The sequence below is a fragment of the Uranotaenia lowii genome, chromosome 3 (assembly GCF_029784155.1).
Source record: "Uranotaenia lowii strain MFRU-FL chromosome 3, ASM2978415v1, whole genome shotgun sequence".
NCBI classification, from domain to species: Eukaryota; Metazoa; Arthropoda; class Insecta; order Diptera; family Culicidae; genus Uranotaenia; species Uranotaenia lowii.
Genome location: NC_073693.1, coordinates 277097907 through 277114409, shown reverse-complemented (window position 1 = coordinate 277114409; position 16503 = coordinate 277097907). Strand labels below are relative to the sequence as shown.

At 32.2% G+C, this 16503-nt stretch overlaps 1 protein-coding gene across 2 annotated transcripts in view; it reads left to right on the top strand.

Moving 5' to 3' along the window:
* The first annotated feature begins 837 nt into the window (after positions 1-837).
* LOC129751102 (adenylyl cyclase 78C-like) overlaps positions 838-16503 on the top strand; it is a 217167-nt gene continuing 201501 nt past the window's right edge. For both annotated transcript variants that reach the window (XR_008738601.1, XM_055746392.1), the window contains exon 1: positions 838-870. The gene's annotated coding sequence lies outside the window, so the exon portion shown is untranslated. The remainder of the gene's footprint in view (positions 871-16503) is intronic.

Here is a 16503-nt window from a genome sequence, read left to right as displayed (position 1 = left end):
TAGCCTACACCAAAGCCAAAGACTTGTTACCAACCAGCTAAATGTTCATTCATTGGACACAATTGGTGCACATCGTTGCACCCTCCAAACTTCATAACGCTGCTCTTCTCTACGTAATATGTATTTGCATCGCTTTCGTTTATCCCACTGACAAACAACCACTAGTTAGAAGGTACAAATCCCTTTCAAGTTATCGATTCTTGGCTACTGAAAGCGACCGGCGGCGGATGCATACATAATTCACTTTTACGAGGTCACAATGGGAAGAAGCAGCACATTGCCCTCATTTTTTCACTGTCATATTTTTCTCGGGTCTAGATTCTTTTTTTCCATTTTTCCCCCTTTTGCATGGTGCTTCTGGCTAGAGTCCACCATAGCCAAGAGTGTCATCGAGCTTATGCCATAAATAGCTTCTCTGTCAACAGGGTTTTGGCATGTATAATAGTTATTCCTGTTTGAAAGAAGTTAAAACTGTGTTACGATCACGGAGAAAACGAGGAGAAAAAAAGCACAGATCTGCAAACCAGTGACCAGGCGGCTAGAGGATGTGGTAACGGAGCGTTGATTTTATTAACGAACGACGGTTTAATGATTCATGAATGGCTCATTTAACCCCCCGATGATATGAATCTGTTTGTATCCTTTGAGCGGATAGCAAGTTTTATGAGCTTATTTATTCCGATTTGACGGATTTAAAATTGCATGAAGTTCAAGGGTAATAAAGGAATAATTAGAACGTGATTGAAAGACCTTTCGCCTTAATACAAATTCTGGAAGAATGAATTTATATTTATGTAGATTACATAAAATTCTTACAAATGTGTCTTTTCATTTCAGACTGATTACTTAAATTTTGGGCCAGCATTTTTGGTAAGTAGAATTTTACTCCATTTTATTTTAATGAACTGAAAATAGTAATAAAGAATTCTTTAAGAGTATGCTTGCATAATATGCCTATTAGTGACAAAACATAATTTAAGAAAAGAATATTTAAAAAATCTTTCACAAAAACGTATGGATTCAAAATCAATAATTAAAAGCCGTGTGAAAAGGGTTTATGCTGAATTTTTAATGTAAAATGGGATTGACGCTTTTCAAAATGACAAAAAAGAAAAATTAAAATGTTTAAGTTTTTCCATCCAATCAAAAAGTGTTTCTTCCAATTCGATCTCATTGTCAACTTAAAATCAAATTGGGTGCTGCGTCAGGATTTTGATTTTATGGGAAGATTCAGATTCAAAATTTCATTCTGTTGTGTTGTGAGCCTACTTGGTTGAATGATCCAACTGAATCAAAGCAATCGAAAAATTACTTTTAATTCAACCACGGTAAATGAAACGTTCATATACCGGTATTTCGATAGCAACTTACTACCTTCTTCAATGAGCGTTTTCGATTGATGAATGTCTATCGTTTCCCTCCCTTATATTGTCCGAGTTAGCTACTGGTAGGTAGCAAAAACCCCCGAAAACTCAGGATGTTTTCTGGTATGGGCTAAATTATTTTCTACCTGCTTTTGGGCATTGTCAGGTAAATTATTGTATTTCTTTTTACCTAAGAATTTGAACAACCAAGTGTGCCCTGGTCCGGTGTCTCCGTTTAAGAGATGAACTGATTTTTTATTGAAGATTTCAATGCTTTCAGCAACATCCAATTTAAGCGAATTACTATTCAATGACCGAATCAGTGAGACATTTCCTCGATCAATAGAGTGACCAGATTCACACATGTGTAAAGCTACTGCAGATCTAGGATTCTGTGAAGGAAAGATTTTCTTCTTTGAGTCAGATCTAGCAATAGCCATGTGTTCCTCGAATCTATCAATCAATTTCCTTTTGGTTTGTCCAATGTACACCTTATCACAGTCAGAACAACTGATTTTGTGTACGCCAGTTCTATGGAGGAGATCTACTGGATCTTTAGTCGATCCTAAGATGGATTTCAGTTGATTATTAGAGCTAGTGAACACTAGTTCAATATCAAACTTGTAGCAGTCGCACCATTGAAACTTCGATATAATTCTCCGAATGTTGGAATGCTATGTTGGTTCAGCCTAGAGGGTATGCAAACAGGTCAACACTGTTTCGATCCCTTGTCTTAATCGAGTAATCGACGACCTAAATGTCTGGCTCTCTCACTTTAAGATCGTGTCCAGACAATTATTCGGAAGGGTTGGGATGAGACATACAGGCCCAGAAGACGATCGGAAAACGAGCGACTTATTTGAATGGCAATTTCACGAAAATTTTCTAAAGACCATTCGGGAAATGACGTACTTCCGTCCGAGATCATTTGCCCTAATATGAGGCTGCACACCATCGATCACTTCAAACTGGATCGTGATCGCGTGTGGAAGTTGTTTTACTCGCGCCGTTTTATTAGACCTAATTGTAGTTTAGGTAATAGTGATGTGCAATCAAACTTTTTGAAACTAAATTCTTTTTTTTTATTATAGTAGTAAAGTTAAGCTACTACGATAGGGCTAAGAGTGCGTGAGTGCGTAGGTAGAAATCCTAGAGAACAGGTAAAGACGTGCCTAACAAAAATCCGTGCTCGTGCTGTGCTAATTTCTTTGCCGTTCAGGCACACATCACGCAAGCATCATCCAAAATCGAGCGTGATCCGGATTTGAAACTCTGGTGAGTTAGAGGGACATCTTTACCCAAAAACCCACCCGAGAATTGCCCAGACCAACCACATTTCGTCAAGGGATCCAAACATCAACCCAGCATAGATCCTCGTTGGAATCAGCGATAGCCTTCCTGATCATCAACTGCCCGTGATCAGTGTTCTGATCACACTGGTCTCCCAGACGGTCAACGACCCAACAGCTGGGTCGTTTGCAGACTTCAACCATTCCCGCAGCAAGAGCAGTATCATCATCTTTAGCAGCCCAGCATCATTCATGTTCGTCCACGAAAGACGAACCACACCAAATAACCAACATATTTTTCACGGACCGCTTATCCGTTGGACGCGTCCAAGATTTTTATAAAGTGGATGGCATAAAAGTATGCATACTAATTTTGAACATTAATTTATGAACGCCCCACATAAAATCTTCAAGCATAACACTCGAGTGTGGTAAGCGTTACGCTTATCAAATGAACTTCTGGCCCCTTCCTTAGCACAGCACGGTTCCAGCTACTGAATCCTGAAAGAGAGTTAGGGAGAGAGAATAAGTTGCACGCACTGGTAGGAGAATGAAGTAGATAGGAAAATGAAATAAAATTATAAACACACACCAATGTACATATCTAATTAGCTAATAATCGTTTTCCCACTTAAGTCAATTAAATGAACATGAAGTAAATTGAAACGATCGTACTTACCTGAAATACACTTTTGAATTCATTATGTTACTGCAGTAAATCATTGTATTTCAAATCTATTTCCAATATACTATGGGCTCAATTCTCCTACCCGAAAGTTTTTAGTGGATGAAACACTGATATCACATCACTGCGCGTAACGTCGTCCATGTGTTCCGAGCCATGTGCTCTGATTTTGAAATTGCCTTTCCGTTCGCTTTCTAGTGCGATGTTTTCTTTGGTCCTATGATATTGACTTTAGGTATGGGTGATCTCTTACCGGATGTTTTTAGGGAGTTCTAGGGTTTTTGAAATTCATTTTGAGTGAGGCCGAGTTTCACTCGAGGTTTTCGTTCCTCTTTGCAAGCCTGCCTGAATCGATCCTCATAATCTTTCCGGACTATCTTCTTGACTCGCCCTGAAGAGAGTCCCAGCCGGGCAATTTAGACGTGGTGTGCAATCTTCGGTAACGAAGTGGCGCATAAGTTGCATACTTGCAAGGGATCGATACAGTGCTGGCCACAAACTTTGTCAACTTGTGTCGCAATTCAACTGCGTTGACATTGTTGAACTCCATGGACCTTCGTTGAAACTCCTTCTGAAAAGGAGTTAAAGTAGTAAAGATTTCCGTTGAAGCAATCTTTCTTTTTTCCTTATGATGGTTTGAATGGATCTACATTGGTATCCATTTTTATTAGCCGTTTGGAAAATGTATTGAAGTTCCTTTTCTCTTCCTTCAGTTGATAGGGGAATGGAGTTAATCCGATGGATCATATGGTGGAACGCCGCAATCTTATGCTGGAACTAATGGTTAGAGGTGCTCGGTATTACCCTCATGGTATTTGTCGGCTTTCTATAGATTTCGAATTGGAATAGGCCATCATCTCTCCTTACCAGGACATCCAGGAAAGGTAATTTCCTGACTTTTTCTAATTCGCAAGTGAATTTAATATTCTTATGCAAACCGTTTATGGTAGTTAGTAGTTCTTCAAGAAAATCTTTGTTTACTACTCAAAAAATGTCATCGACGTATCTCCACCATTTTCCGGGTAATAAATCGTGATTTTCAAGAGTCTCCTCTAAATGAGCCATAAGCAGTTCACACAAGAATGGAGACAGAGGATTTCCCATTGGTGCCCCCTTTGTTTGTCTATAGAACAAATCTCTAAATTTAAAGAAGGTTTGTCCCATACACAAGTCCACCAATTTCTTGTAGTTTCTAACTTTGAGTTTCCAAGTGCTCCCATTGTGTTGTTGAAGCAACCAATCTTCTAACAGATTAGAAGCTTCTTTTTTCCATCCCCTTAACCATCTCCGGTAGTGGGTCCTCTTTTCGAACGCGATACGGTCCTTCATCGATTTTGGCCTGCATCAATCCGTTATAATCCGTTTTGTCCATGATGACTACCGAATTTCCCTTACCCGCCTTGACGAAGAACACCACCTTTTTCCTAAGTTCTTTCGCTATCTGGATTTCTTCGACGTTGGATTTCCCATTGATGCCCTTTCTCAAGACATCTGCCACTTCGGCTCTGGCGCAATCCTTCTGGGCCATGGACAGCTTACTGGACCTAATAGCCGTCTCTACATCGATGATTATCTGGTCCATCCGTGGTTTCCTCGACAACGCGTAGTTTAGATCCAGCGTTAAACCCAGCGTGGCGGTAATGGATGGTTTTGTGGTGAATCGATCGAAGGAAGAGTTCACCGACAAACAGATCGATCTACTAGACAAAGCATCAGCCCAATCAACTATGTTGTCCAACATACCTACAGCTTCAACATCAATTATGTTTCTTGAAATTTCACATGAATCATTTGGGGTAGATGCCGCTGATTCTGAGTCTGGTGCTACATCCGAAATTTTTAATGGCTCCAATGATTCGAGCCCCTCGTTTAATGCTGACTGATCATCCAGCGTCATGTTCAGAATTTCTTCATCCGTAAAAGCTTTTCTTGCTTATCTCTCCTCAGGGTCCTGTGACAAAACAGTTTCATCGCGGTTGTTTACATCAATCAAATGGATCAAATGAACACCATCTTCGTCAACGAGTTTGTTATTCAAAATAATTCCAATTTTCTTCCGTGACTACTGCTTTACTGTACGCTTTATTTCACTCCAAGCATCATGCATCCAGAAACATAAATCCCTCAACGTTATGCTCTTCAAGCTTTGATCGATATCGATTTCGCGAGCCATGACATGTAGCAAAAGTTTTTGACGATATTTTAGTTTACAGTTCTGAATTACATTCTTGTCCATGGGTTGAACCACTGCAGTCACATTTGGAGGCATAAAAAACAGTTATCAAACCATCATCGCTTTTTAGCTCATTCATATGATGTGCTGAGCAATTATCCAGTAACAACACAGGTTTAGGAGGAATAGACATTTCGGCTGAAAATTTGCGTACTGCTGGTACGAAGTCCTAGAGGAACCAGTTTTGGAAAATCAGTCGAGTCATCCAGGCATTTTTAGAGGCGAAATATGTGACAGGCACATTAATTTTTTTATTTTGATTTGAACGGAAGCTTTGAATCTTATCTTCAGTAAATTATAACCAATCGAAATAATTAGATCATTAGGATTTGAACCATTAAAGATTATTTATTTTTTCCAATACCAATATTGTATGATGTTTTGATGTAAAAAAGACCTATTACTAGTAATATGTAAAAAAAGGGAATATCTACTACAAAGCCTCTACACTGTTTTATTGGGTTAATATACGTTTTTTGTAATAATTTATTAGATTATGACGAATTAAAATCATTTTTTCGAAACCTCCCGATTTTATCACTCTCCCCGATTTATCACTCCAAAAATTCATCATGGGGGTGATAAAATCGGGTTATCATTGTACTGCATTTTTTGCGTGTACTCTCTAATTCTTCATACAAAACTGAATAATCATGAACAAAAATACTCTAAGTGGTTTTGCTTTAATCTCTCAAATATTTTTTGTAAACACAGAACTTAAAAATATTTACGCGTTTCCGAAATAAGTTTATTTAAACAAGTATTGTTTCAAAACAACACTATGCATTTTTACGAGTTTATGTTCCAATTTTATTGTCTTTTCTGGGCACACAATTAAAACCAAAGCTGAAAATGGTTTATATTGGGTTTTGAATGTATACAATTCATTTCATCTTCAAAAAAGTTCATAAATAGCTAAAATATACGTTTTGCAGCCTCATTGTATGGGGCTGTCCCATAGTGCACTGTCCGGACAAATTTTGTCAAAACCCAGAAAGCCCTCAACAAATATCAAGAAAAAAAAAATGAAAAAATATTCCATCAAAATTCATCGACAGGTTTTTAATCGTATGCAAGGCTTCCTTTAAATCTTTTATGATTATTTTTATAAAATTTGCTTAAATTATTCGTTTTGGAGGCATATATAAAATAAATTTTACAGCACAATTTGTGTTTTTTGTTTGATTTGCCAAATAAAATGAATAAATCCGGCTATTTTTCGATGAAAACCGGGCCACCGGGCCGGGCCGGACTGTTCTCGAATTTTGTATAAAATATACGGGTAAAACCGAGCAATTTTGTATATTTTAATCTAATCATGAATTCCAAACTATATACACTGCCGGCCAAAAGTTTGGGATCACCCCTTCAATAACATGAAAATTTTGATCGGCCATATCTCAGCCATCTTACGAAACATTTCAATTCTTTTGATCTCATTCAAGAGATTATGAGCAAAACCTTCTTTGTATGTTTTCGACAAAATGTCGATGTTGAGTTTATACAACTTAACTTTAGCTTAAAGTTGGGAAATTTTCCAAAAACTGAACTGAATAAATTATAAAAATAATAATCGAAAAATGGTCAAACTTTAGCTAAAAATTTAATGAAGTTAATCTTCAAAAATATTTCATCTAAATATCAACAAAGCAAGTTTACTTCATTAGCTTCCAATACTTTGTTTGATAACAGAGATACGCGTGAAATAAAAATGCATGTTTTGGAAGACTGATCCCAAACTTTTGGACGATAACTTAAGTAGCTACCCAAGCAACCAAAAGTCGCGTCCGAACTCCGAACTCCGAAGTTCACATTTGGCTGAAAAAATGTTTTACGGGAATTTCAGGTGACTCTTGTCGCGTAAAAGTTACTCAGGAACTTCTATCGCCCTTTGAAAGGATAAACTATCGATAACGGAACTTCTAAGCGCATTCAATGGAACTTCTTTCAAGAAGGTCGATAACGTTCGCGTAACATTCGAAAACGTACCATTAAGATACTTGAAAGAGTTTTGAAGAACCTATATGGGAATTCTAGGCGACATGTCAAAAATGTCTTTCAAGAAAGTCGATAACGTTCGCGTAACATCCTAAAACGCATCATTAAGATACTTGAAGGTGTTTTAAAGAACCTATATGTGAATTCTAAGCGACATGTCAAAAATGTCTGTCAATTTCATGTCATGGTATTTGTTTTGTTTATATCTGTAGGGGAGAATGAGGATACTTGATCCCTGGGGATACTTTATTCCTTAGCTATATCTCGAAACTGGAATGTCTTACAAAGATCAAATGTTCTAGAAAAATGTGCCAAAATGAGCAAAATAACAATGCTTGTAGTTTAAAAAATTTTAACAAAATAATTGTTTGAGTAATTGAACTTTGTTTGAAAAATTTCACAAAATGTATCTTGAAGATCTTTTTTCATCACTTTAAAATGTTCCTTACATGGGAAAATTATGAAAACAATATTTGTTCCAATGTATCAATCGTTCGAGCGTAAAATTAACTTCATAATGCCATATTTTCAAAGCAATGGAAAACTTTCAACTTTTTTTTCAGAAAAAGTTTTCTAAAATGTTGATTATGGGTACAATTGATCCCCCTTCCAAATGGCATATTCTTCTTCTGAATTTTTCGTTATGATTGCTGATTACGAAATTACTAATATTTATCCAAAAACTAATATTTATCAAACAATTGTCTGAAGAAAAGAGCAAAAATAATTAATTTTCTCTTAATTATAAAAAAAAAACCTTTAGGTATGCAATGTTATTAGCGTTGAGACAAAGTTATAGATATTTCTTCTTATGTCTGCTATAAATTGTGAAATGAGAACAAACATGACCAAAATAGTCATTTAACATTCTATCTTGGGGTTTTGTTTGATTTTTATACAAGGATTAGGGCTTCCTGAATAAACTATCAAGTCTCCTTCAATAGGGGATCATGTCTCCCCAAACTTCAGAAAAATCGCAATTTTTTACTCCCACGAAAATGCTTCTAGTTCATCAACGGGTTCAAGTATCGTTCTAATTTTTGGAGCATAGAAACTTGAAGTTACAAGCTGTCAGAAAATGTCAAAGACGGCGAGTTGCTAAATTTTTCCAAAAAGATATGATGAAAATAAGAAAAGGGGATCAAGTATCCCCACTCTCCCCTACTGATATTTACAAATGGAATTCAAGATTTTTTCGAATTTTCTTATAAATGTTAAGATATTCGAATAAATTTTTGATAGTGCGAATTTTTGTTATGATTCATATTGTGTACTGAAAGTCCTTTGAACCAAATAAGGTACAAGCTATTGACCAACCCACTCAATCATTTCAAATGACATTAAGTTTAATTACTAGGGGAGAGTGGGGATACTTGATCCCCTTTTCCTATTTTCACCATATCTTTTTGGAAAAATTTTGCAACTCGTCGTCTTTGACATTTTCTGACAGCTTGTAACTTCAATTTTCTATGCTCCAAAAAATTAGAACGATAATTGAACCCGTTGATGAACTAGAAGCATTTTCGTGGAAGTAAAAAAATTGCGATTTTTCTGAAGTTAGGGGAGACTTGATCCCCTATTGAAGGAGACTTGATCTTTTATTCAGGAAGCCCTAATCCTTGTATAAAAATTAAACAAAACCCCAAGATAAAATGTTAATTGACTATTTTGGTCATGTTTGTTCTCATTTCACAATTTATTGCAGACATAAGAAGAAAATTCTATAACTTTGTCTCAACGCTAATAACATTGCATACTTAAAGGCGCTATTTTCGATAATTAAGAGAAAATTAATTATTTTTGCTCTTTTCTTCAGACAATTGTTTGATAAATATTAGTTTTTGGATAAATATTAGTAATTTCGTAATCAGCAATCATAGCAATCAATTCAGAAGAAGAATATGCCGTTTGGAAGGGGGATCAATTTTACCCAACTCTAGGGGATCAATTGTACCCATAATCAACATTTTAGAAAACTTTTTCATAAAAAAGTTGAGAGTATTCCATTGCTTTGAAAATATGGCATTATGAAGTTAATTTCACGCTCGAACGATAGATACATTGGAACAAATATTTTTTTCATAATTTTCCCATGTAAGGAACATTTTAAAGTGATGAAAAAAGATCTTCAAGATACATTTTGTGAAATTTTTCAAACAAAGTTCAATTACTCAAACAATTATTTTGTTAAAATTTTTTAAACTACAAGCATTGTTATTTTGCTCATTTTGGCACATTTTTCTAGAACATTTGATCTTTGTAAGACATTCCAGTTTCGAGATATAGCTAAGGAATCAAGTATCCCCAGGGATCAAGTATCCTCATTCTCCCCTAATTATTACAGTGGCAATTAACTATTGCTGGATTGGTCGAGAGGCTGGTGAGTTTCATTGCAACCTAGAGAGCAGCGGTTCAATTCTCTAGGCGTAAGCAGCTTTTGTAATCAAAATAATATAATTAAAATCAATGAGATAGACCATGATAGACCGGCAACATAGCAATCTGACATCTGAATGTCAGAGCAATCTGTCAATCGGATTTTTTTTTCGGCGCGGTGAAGTTTCTTGACATTCTCTTAGAAGCTGAATAGCGTTCTGTACAGCCACCTAAACGAACTTGAAAGTAGCTTTAAGAACTTAAATTTTGGGCTGATTAGCATTCTCTTCAGACACAAACGAGAGCTGATTAAGTCTCTATGGAATCTTTTCAAGGGAATTCTGGTTGCTTGGGTATTTTATATATTTTAAAAACATTGAAATTTTGTTGCATAATATTAAACAATTGTGTTTTGATAAGTATGAAAAAAGGATTCAAACGAAACTCGAATCTTGAAATTTGATCCACCCCAACCTGAGGTGATCGGGTTTGAATTTTAAGTTCAGTTTTTGGAAAATGTCCCAACTTTAAGCTAAATTTTAGTAAGGTATATAAATTTATCATTAACATTTTGTCGAAAATTTGCAAAAAAGATTTTGTTCACGATCATTTGAATGAGATCAAAAGAATTGCAATGTTTGATAAGATGGCTGAGATATGGCCGGTAAAAATTTTCATGATTTTGAAGGAGTGATCCCAAACTTTTGGCCGGCAGTGTAGCTACTATCAGATGAAATGGTTTTTTATAAGACCTGAGACCTACTTGTAGATATCTCTACAAGTAGGTCTCAGGTCTTATAAAAAACTTTCTAATAAATTTAAACTTCCTCGATTTAATATTTGTTTCAAGAAATTAAAAAGAATTACATTACACAACATTTTCCGTATGGAGAATACTTATAACTAATAGTAATATATGACATGTATTATGTTATTTAGTAGATACCAATGTATGAAACGTGGTGGATATTTTATCTGGTACTGCACTACAAAATAGTGTAATAATTTAAAAATCTTATTTACGCTCGTTTAATTTTTCAAATCTGCTTAGAAAATCTATATTAATTCAATAACTCAAATTTCTATAAATTATTGCCAACTATCTAAGAAAATCACCCAGAACAATTGTGTTACTTCGAAGGAAGAGAACAAAAACAACTTCTCTCATTACTGGCAACAGTAATAATTTAATAAAAATGTAACAATGAACTTCATGAAACTTTTTTCCTCCTTGATTTCGGTGCACATTCATTAGGGAGGAGCAACTCAACATCTGTACCCAAGTGCCCCGGAAACAAGTATTTAGCTAGCTGCATCAACTTTGGGGGTAATCAAAATTGATGACCAAACTTCGCCCAATAGAGAGCGACAGACTGTGATATCTGGCCCAAAAGTTGAGCCATAACCTGCTTCGTGATGGAAAGAGGAAGTGGAAGTAGAAGGTATTATTGTTGCTGCATCAAATGGCTTCAGCCAAAAGCAGCGCGGTTGGATGCTCCTTTTTCCCACTTCGATGTTTGGGGCTGTAGCTGTGCAGAAGATTTCAACAACACTAATGAAAGTCGACTGTTGCTCGAAACAATAATCTCTAATGGAGGTGTTGCTACCGTTAGCCTTTTGAAAATGTGAAAGGGAGATAGAGAAAATGTTCTAATGCACCATGCAGAATGATGTGGGTTGCGTGTTTTCTACACCTGAATGATTTTTTTTTATAAACATGAAGCAATTTGTAGCAGAAGCTTAGCCTTTTCCCAGCTTTTGAAAGGAAGCTGAGATTTGCTCATATTGGTAGCAACTAAATGAACAACAGTATGTGGAATTGGAAAGCTCGAAACATTTTTCATCACCTTTAGAAAGAAGTTGAAATTCTGAAGTTTTATCCCTCTCAACATTCAGTACAATTGTGGCAATGTTCGAAATGCTTTGATGTCATAGAAAGGGTATTGCTTATTTTTTATATGCATTATAAACGTAAACCTGGTCAAAAATCGCTGAATTTGAAATGCCATAGTGGCTCCAGAGAGTTTGTGACAATTACAAAAATTACAAAAATGACAAAAATAATAAAAATGACAAAAATGACAAAAATGACAAAAATGACAAAAATGACAAAAATGACAAAAATGACAAAAATGACAAAAATGACAAAAATGACAAAAATGACAAAAATGACAAAAATGACAAAAATGACAAAAATGACAAAAATGACAAAAATGACAAAAATGACAAAAATGACAAAAATGACAAAAATGACAAAAATGACAAAAATGACAAAAATGACAAAAATGACAAAAATGACAAAAATGACAAAAATGACAAAAATGACAAAAATGACAAAAATGACAAAAATGACAAAAATGACAAAAATGACAAAAATGACAAAAATGACAAAAATGACAAAAATGACAAAAATGACAAAAATGACAAAAATGACAAAAATGACAAAAATGACAAAAATGACAAAAATGACAAAAATGACAAAAATGACAAAAATGACAAAAATGACAAAAATGACAAAAATGACAAAAATGACAAAAATGACAAAAATGACAAAAATGACAAAAATGACAAAAATGACAAAAATGACAAAAATGACAAAAATGACAAAAATGACAAAAATGACAAAAATGACAAAAATGACAAAAATGACAAAAATGACAAAAATGACAAAAATGACAAAAATGACAAAAATGACAAAAATGACAAAAATGACAAAAATGACAAAAATGACAAAAATGACAAAAATGACAAAAATGACAAAAATGACAAAAATGACAAAAATGACAAAAATGACAAAAATGACAAAAATGACAAAAATGACAAAAATGACAAAAATGACAAAAATGACAAAAATGACAAAAATGACAAAAATGACAAAAATGACAAAAATGACAAAAATGACAAAAATGACAAAAATGACAAAAATGACAAAAATGACAAAAATGACAAAAATGACAAAAATGACAAAAATGACAAAAATGACAAAAATGACAAAAATGACAAAAATGACAAAAATGACAAAAATGACAAAAATGACAAAAATGACAAAAATGACAAAAATGACAAAAATGACAAAAATGACAAAAATGACAAAAATGACAAAAATGACAAAAATGACAAAAATGACAAAAATGACAAAAATGACAAAAATGACAAAAATGACAAAAAATGACAAAAATGCCAAAAATGCCAAAAATGACCAAAATGACAAAAATGACAAAAATGACAAAAATGACAAAAATGACAAAAATGACAAAAATGACAAAAATGACAAAAATGACAAAAATGACAAAAATGACAAAAATGACAAAAATGACAAAAATGACAAAAATGACAAAAATGACAAAAATGACAAAAATGACAAAAATGACAAAAATGCCAAAAATGCCAAAAATGACCAAAATGACAAAAATGACAAAAATGACAAAAATGACAAAAATGACAAAAATGACAAAAATGACAAAAATGACAAAAATGACAAAAATGACAAAAATGACAAAAATGACAAAAATGACAAAAATGACAAAAATGACAAAAATGACAAAAATGACAAAAATGACAAAAATGACAAAAATGACAAAAATGACAAAAATGACAAAAATGACAAAAATGACAAAAATGACAAAAATGACAAAAATGACAAAAATGACAAAAATGACAAAAATGACAAAAATGACAAAAATGACAAAAATGACAAAAATGACAAAAATGACAAAAATGACAAAAATGACAAAAATGACAAAAATGACAAAAATGACAAAAATGACAAAAATGACAAAAATGACAAAAATGACAAAAATGACAAAAATGACAAAAATGACAAAAATGACAAAAATGACAAAAATGACAAAAATGACAAAAATGACAAAAATGACAAAAATGACAAAAATGACAAAAATGACAAAAATGACAAAAATGACAAAAATGACAAAAATGACAAAAATGACAAAAATGACAAAAATGACAAAAATGACAAAAATGACAAAAATGACAAAAATGACAAAAATGACAAAAATGACAAAAATGACAAAAATGACAAAAATGACAAAAATGACAAAAATGACAAAAATGACAAAAATGACAAAAATGACAAAAATGACAAAAATGACAAAAATGACAAAAATGACAAAAATGACAAAAATGACAAAAATGACAAAAATGACAAAAATGACAAAAATGACAAAAATGACAAAAATGACAAAAATGACAAAAATGACAAAAATGACAAAAATGACAAAAATGACAAAAATGACAAAAATGACAAAAATGACAAAAATGACAAAAATGACAAAAATGACAAAAATGACAAAAATGACAAAAATGACAAAAATGACAAAAATGCCAAAAATGACCAAAATGACAAAAATGACAAAAATGACAAAAATGACAAAAATGACAAAAATGACAAAAATGACAAAAATGACAAAAATGACAAAAATGACAAAAATGACAAAAATGACAAAAATGACAAAAATGACAAAAATGACAAAAATGACAAAAATGACAAAAATGACAAAAATGACAAAAATGACAAAAATGACAAAAATGACAAAAATGACAAAAATGACAAAAATGACAAAAATGACAAAAATGACAAAAATGACAAAAATGACAAAAATGACAAAAATGACAAAAATGACAAAAATGACAAAAATGACAAAAATGACAAAAATGACAAAAATGACAAAAATGACAAAAATGACAAAAATGACAAAAATGACAAAAATGACAAAAATGACAAAAATGACAAAAATGACAAAAATGACAAAAATGACAAAAATGACAAAAATGACAAAAATGACAAAAATGACAAAAATGACAAAAATGACAAAAATGACAAAAATGACAAAAATGACAAAAATGACAAAAATGACAAAAATGACAAAAATGACAAAAATGACAAAAATGACAAAAATGACAAAAATGACAAAAATGACAAAAATGACAAAAATGACAAAAATGACAAAAATGACAAAAATGACAAAAATGACAAAAATGACAAAAATGACAAAAATGACAAAAATGACAAAAATGACAAAAATGACAAAAATGACAAAAATGACAAAAATGACAAAAATGACAAAAATGACAAAAATGACAAAAATGACAAAAATGACAAAAATGACAAAAATGACAAAAATGACAAAAATGACAAAAATGACAAAAATGACAAAAATGACAAAAATGACAAAAATGACAAAAATGACAAAAATGACAAAAATGACAAAAATGACAAAAATGACAAAAATGACAAAAATGACAAAAATGACAAAAATGACAAAAATGACAAAAATGACAAAAATGACAAAAATGACAAAAATGACAAAAATGACAAAAATGACAAAAATGACAAAAATGACAAAAATGACAAAAATGACAAAAATGACAAAAATGACAAAAATGACAAAAATGACAAAAATGACAAAAATGACAAAAATGACAAAAATGACAAAAATGACAAAAATGACAAAAATGACAAAAATGACAAAAATGACAAAAATGACAAAAATGACAAAAATGACAAAAATGACAAAAATGACAAAAATGACAAAAATGACAAAAATGACAAAAATGACAAAAATGACAAAAATGACAAAAATGACAAAAATGACAAAAATGACAAAAATGACAAAAATGACAAAAATGACAAAAATGACAAAAATGACAAAAATGACAAAAATGACAAAAATGACAAAAATGACAAAAATGACAAAAATGACAAAAATGACAAAAATGACAAAAATGACAAAAATGACAAAAATGACAAAAATGACAAAAATGACAAAAATGACAAAAATGACAAAAATGACAAAAATGACAAAAATGACAAAAATGACAAAAATGACAAAAATGACAAAAATGACAAAAATGACAAAAATGACAAAAATGACAAAAATGACAAAAATGACAAAAATGACAAAAATGACAAAAATGACAAAAATGACAAAAATGACAAAAATGACAAAAATGACAAAAATGACAAAAATGACAAAAATGACAAAAATGACAAAAATGACAAAAATGACAAAAATGACAAAAATGACAAAAATGACAAAAATGACAAAAATGACAAAAATGACAAAAATGACAAAAATGACAAAAATGACAAAAATGACAAAAATGACAAAAATGACAAAAATGACAAAAATGACAAAAATGACAAAAATGACAAAAATGACAAAAATGACAAAAATGACAAAAATGACAAAAATGACAAAAATGACAAAAATGACAAAAATGACAAAAATGACAAAAATGACAAAAATGACAAAAATGACAAAAATGACAAAAATGACAAAAATGACAAAAATGACAAAAATGACAAAAATGACAAAAATGACAAAAATGACAAAAATGACAAAAATGACAAAAATGACAAAAATGACAAAAATGACAAAAATGACAAAAATGACAAAAATGACAAAAATGACAAAAATGACAAAAATGACAAAAATGACAAAAATGACAAAAATGACAAAAATGACAAAAATGACAAAAATGACAAAAATGACAAAAATGACAAAAATGACAAAAATGACAAAAATGACAAAAATGACA